Raw genomic sequence first — 5,682 nt, forward strand, 5'->3', positions numbered from 1 at the left:
AGGCCACGGACAGGGCTGAGATCCCCGCCCCAGGGCAGCCAAGGGCATGAAGATCCAAAGGCTTTCCCATCCCTGCCCCTCGGAGCAAGGCAAGGCCCTGCGAGGGCCGCGAGCCTGGGGTCCAGCCAGCCGCAGGCTCCCCCGTGGGAAACAGGGAGCTCCGCACGTCCTGCTTGGGCAGGCAGCTGATGCAGCAGAGGCCCCTGCCCCGGGGCACAGGACTGCAGAGCTGCCCTGCCCCTGCACGGACAGCGTGTGGTGCTGGCCCCGGCCCAGGGCACGCCAGGCAGCAGCACGTTTCCTGGGCAAGGGCCAGGAGCCGGATGGGGTGCAATGCCCAGGGCTCTGCACAAGGCCTGAGGGATGCACAGCCCTGTCGTGGGGCAGCCTGGGGCTGGACCACAGCCTGCAAGGGGCCCTGCCAGCCCTTGTCACACAGATCCCACGCCTGCTTCCTGCGCAGGGCGCCGTGGGCAGGACCCCGCCTGCACGGGGCACGGCCACCTCCTGCCACCAGCTGACTGCGCATGGCGGGCTCAACGTGACGAGACACAAGCCAAGGCCCAGACCCGACCTGCGTTGCAGCGCGTCGTCCAGCCGACCAAAGCCCTTGCTGTGTAACAAGCCGGGTGGCAAGCGGGAGCTGTTGCCCAATACATGGAGGCAGATGTCTCTGGCACGGGGCACGTGGGGCGGTTGTCGGGCTCCTGGCCCACGTGCTGCACCGCACGCTGGAAGGGCAAAGAATGAGAGCCGAGGGCCAGAGGAGGCCGAACAGGCACCCGCGGGGCAGATCTGCTCTGCAAGGATGTCCACAGCACCACGGGGAACCAAGGAGGAAAACAAGCCGTGGAGACGGCGGCAAGCGCGGGATTCCCAGCCCGGCCCTCTCCAGCACTGGCAGCGCGCACCGGGTGCTGTCTGCACAGGGCGATGGGAAGTGCCGGCCCCTGCCCTGCTTTGGGGTCTGGGCGCTTCAGCGCCACCGGCCAGAGGTGACACATTCAAGGAACGTATCCTGGGAGGGGGGAAGCCCAGCCGTGTCCGGGGCCAGCTCCACCCCGGGGGCCGGAGGGAACGGGGGGCTCGCAGGCGAGGTGCGGGGAGGACGCCGAGCTGGGAGCAGCGCGAGCCTCCGGGGAGAGTCGCAACTCAGACCCACCGTCTGCTGCCCGTCATGGAAGACGGTGCAGGGCCGACAGCAGGAAACCCAGAGGAGAGCGAAGCGCCGGCTCCTTCGTGGCTGGGACCTTTCCTTCCCGGCTCTCGAGAACTCTGTACTTCTTTTGCGGACTACCCCCGGCTACCAACCCCTGGGGCACCTGCTTTCCAGCATGCACGAGTTATTTGTGCCCTTTTCCAAGGCATTTCAGTTGAGTCATGTGGGAAAAAACCCAAACATTTTTGCAGAAGTTCCACACAGCAGGGACAACCAAGCTGAGTTTCGCTATTAGCAAGAGGCTTCCACCATGAGCATCCCCTAAAGGTGCCGGAGGGTTTCGTTTACAGTCATGGGATTGCCCTGGCCCACCCCGTGTCCAACAGGCAGCAGCAGGAGTGAAGGCAACCTCTCCCCCAGGCTGCATCATGTGCCTGCACCGAGCCGGCTGCAGGCAGCACGGGCAGTCATGACAAAGCAGCTGATAAAAGTCATTGAGAAAGACTCGGGGCAGGAAAGGGGCTAGGACAGGCCCTCGCTCACAACAGGGGAGGAGAAAGGAGGCCTCTTGCCTCTGAGTGCCCGTCAAAGCAGGGGCTCGGCTCTGAGGGCACATGGCCGGAGCACCCCAGGGCAGCAAGGCCCCTGCGACCGGGCCCAGACCTGCGTGGGTACAAGCCCCGAGCCAGAGTCAGGGCCAAGTCGCTGGCACCCAAACGAGGCATCAGCCTCCAGCCCAGGACAGGAGTTGCAGCCCCGAGCGGGCGGCAGGTCCCTGCCCAGCGGGAGGGGTTTGCCAGGCTCAAGGGCAGCAGGTCCCTGGGGTCTGGGCAGGTTTCTGCCTCTCCTTGTGCCACCCCGAGCTGGGAGCCGGATGGAGACACAAGCCCAAGACAGCGCAAGTTCTCCAGCCGAGGCCAGCATGCCTCCTCCCTGTGCTCAGGCTCCTGCTCAGCACTCGATAAATCAGACTGGCCCCGGGCAGCTCGTGTGCCGGGCGCATCCTGCAGCAGCGTGGAGGAGCCCCTGCTCCGGGGAGACCATTTTAGGCAATGTGTGAGCAGCCGGGCAGGAAGAACGAAGCCCCCTGCTCGATCCTCGCCGGACTCCTTCCACGCTAGGACCACGGAGAGGGCCAGGCCGGGCCGTGCGCAAGCAGGGCAAAACGAGGGGCCGGGCAGGTCCAACCGACTTCACGAAGCCGAAAGGAGACAGGGGCTAGGAGTGCCAGACACCCCCAACCCATGTCCCGCTGCCCCAGGAGCTCGGCTCCGAAGGGGCTCTGGGCGGCCTAGGGGCTGCCCTCGCCAGAGCGAGCAGAGCTGGCCAAGGCTGGGCCTGGCTTCTCGCCCACCGGTGCCTCCGTGCCCCGACCTTCCTCCCCTCGGCCCTTTGGGCAAACCGAGCAGCCCACCCCGGTGCCCCTGAACTTCAGCCCCCTTCAGACAGGCCAGGAGTTCGAGGCTGCGCCGGCCCCCCGGGCTCGGCTCGCAGGGAGGAGGCTGAGCCCAGCACCGCTCAGCAGGTGCCTGGAGGCCCCGCAGTGGCTCCCACCTTGGCCGGGGTGCAGCTGGAGACGAGATGACAGAGTGACGCTCTCAAGAGCACGCACTGTTTGCTTTCAGAGAACATTAAGCAGATTAGGAATTGCAGTTGCCTAACGTCCCTCTGGCTGGGAACCATAAAAGGTTATTGCTGCAGCGAGCAGCCTCACCAGCAAAATCCCCAGAGCGCTCTCCACCCGGCCTGGGCTCAGCCGGTCCCGGCAGGCGCGGGGGAGCCGGCTTTCCAGGCCCAGCCGTGGCCCAGCTCCCCCGCCGGCCGTATCGGGACCTGCGCGAGGGCCCGGAGGAGGCAGCGGGCCCTGAGTCTCCCCCAAGACCCCTCGGTGCGGCAGGAGGTGCCCCCGGCACCCACAGTGGGCGGCTGGGCTGAGCCAGAGCGGGGTCAGCTCAGGCCAGACCAGGCCTCTGCGCTCTCCCTGCTCCCAGAGGCGGCAATGGGCGGAGGCCGGCACCCGACCACTGACGGGGCCCTCCGTGGCCAGAGCCATGCCCCAGCACAGCCCGACGGCAAGGGGAACTGCGCCACAGCGCGGGAGGAACATTAATCCCCTTGGGCAAGGGGGTGGCAGCACGTCGGGCCAGGCGCTGCCCCCGGAGCCGGGCTCCCACGCGCTCAGCTGGGAGATGGCAGGCGTCTGCCTGCCTGCTCCTCTCCTGGCACCTGCCCGGTGCTGCTTCAGGCTGGAGGAAGCACCGAGGCCCCTGGCCTGAGACAGCCCCGTGTCCCCTCCTGCCCCTGCTCTCCTGGCAGCCAGCACGCGGCCACGGGGAGCGCGAGGGCCAGACGCGCTGCACATCTGCCGGCCCAGGCACCCGGGAGCACCCCTTGGGCGCTCAGCTCTGCGGGCAAGGATCGGGGCCATGCCACAGACCCAGCTTGGGGTGCGCTCTCAGCCTGAGGGCAGCAGGGGCCGAGCCCTCAACAGCCCTGCCAGCGAGAGCTGCCCCAGCCAAAGGCCCTGCGTCCTCAGCGCACACGGCTTGCAGCACCTCAGCCTCAGACGGCTTGGGGTCGAGCAGGGAGCAAGTCCCACGCCAGGCCTGGCTCCTGGCCTAGGCCAACATGTCCCTCAGCCCAGGAAGGACGGACACACGGGTGGACAGGGGACGGGAGGAGCCCCCCGTGAGCTCCATCCGTGCCAGACCGGGGGCACCAGGGAAAGGTGTCTGCCGGGGAAGTGGAGCCGAGAGCAGCTGCTCCAGCCACCCCGCCTGCCCCAGTGTGGTCGGCCAGGGCAGGATGGGGCCTGCAGCTGCCGGCACCGCTGCTGCCTCGCCAGGGTCAGTGGGGGCTCAGGCCACGGCCACCTTGGATTAAGACCAGAGAGGCCTCGCCTTGGGCTCCCGCAGCACCGAGCTGTGCGCTCCTGGTACGTGCCACGGCCTGGCGTGCTCGCCGGACACTCGCCAGGGACAGCTGCAGCTGTAAGCCCAGGACCTGCAGCGCCGACGTGTCCAGGGCACGAGGGAGCCAGGGGCTGGTGTTGCATTACCCAGCTGCTGAAAGCACTCGACATGCCCCGAAAGGGAGACTAAGGGGAAGTCAAAGCAGTAGCTGCAGTTGCGCAGCCTCCCCTCCGACAGCCTGGTGTGCAAGCAGGCACCAGCGTCTCGGCCCAGGCGACCCACGGCCGTCACGGCCCCGCTGGGACGTTACCTCGCTTAAAGGACCATCTCTTCATCCAGCGCCTCGAGAAAGACGGCCAGGAGTGGTTGAGCAGCGAGTCTGCCATCGGGGCGCTGGGCAGCCACGGGCGAGGGTCGAGTCCCAGACGACGATGGGGCAGCGAGCCGCCGGGGCAGAGCTCTGCGCGCTGTGAGCGGCTCTGCAGACGGCCGCCCAGGGGCTGGCAGGAGGGGGGAGCAGCCCAGGGGCTGCCAGGAGGGGGGAGCGGAGCAGCCGAGCGTTTTGTCGAGAGCATCAGCTGATTGAAGCTGCAGCCAGGGGGAAGCTCGCAGGCTGCCGCGCTCCCACCTGCGCAGACGCAGCCCCGCCGCGCGTGGCCTGGAGCAGGGCCGGGTGGGGGCACGTCCTCGGAGACCACTCGGCGCCCGGCCAAGGGCCGCAACAGGGGCCGAGACCCAACGCGCGGAAAGCAGCGAGCCTGTCGACAGCCGCCCCTTGCTGGCAGGTTGCCCCTGCTCCACTCGTGGTCGTCATGACGTCCGCCTGCCAAATCCATCAGCTAAGCTGATACGCAGGGTCACCGGCACCCGTGCCAGGAGCGCAGCAGAGAACGGCGCGTTCGCCATCCCCGGCTTTATGCCTCTGGCAACAGATGCAGACCAGTGCCCAGCAGGCCTGCAACGCGCCCTCCAAGAAGTCCCCGTGTTCGGCCGCCGCCCAGGGCGATGCGGCCCCCGAAACAAACTCACGCCCGTTTGTTTTTAACCCCAGTATGTCCTCTGGTGCCTCCCAGCTGGAGACCAGGCAGTGACCACCGCACCCCCTTGTTCCCACCTCGCACCAGCCCCTCCAGTCCTGGGCTGGGCCCCAACCTCTGGCCTGGCGCCACAGCCCGTTGGCTGGATGCACGGGGCAGCAGAGGCCACGCGCAGCCTGCCCGGCTGCCCCGCGGCTGAGCTAGTCCAGAGCACGGCGCCAGCCGGGCCCGTGCCTCCAGCACACGGGACAGGGGCTTTCCTCCGGCCCCAGCCCAGCGGAGATGCGATGCCCCTGGAGCTCCCTGCCTCTGCCGGGGACCGCAGCGGCTCTGGCCCCAGCATGGGGGCAGGGGGCACAGGAGCTCCTGCCCCCCTGCAGCACGGTGCTGGCAGCACCCTTCCCGAAGACGCCGGCGCTCCCCGCGTGCCAGGACTGCGGCCGTGGCTGGAGTAGGACCACGCTGGCCGTGGCCACGTCCCTGCACAGTGGCCCCAGCCACACGGCCCAGCGCCCGGCCTGCTCCCCGCACGCCGTGGCGGCGCCGGTGCCCTTGCGGCTCTGCCTGGCAGCGG

The sequence above is a fragment of the Gavialis gangeticus genome, unplaced genomic scaffold (assembly GCF_001723915.1).
Source record: "Gavialis gangeticus isolate Ggan-Ray unplaced genomic scaffold, GavGan_comp1, whole genome shotgun sequence".
Taxonomy (NCBI): Eukaryota; Metazoa; Chordata; order Crocodylia; family Gavialidae; genus Gavialis; species Gavialis gangeticus.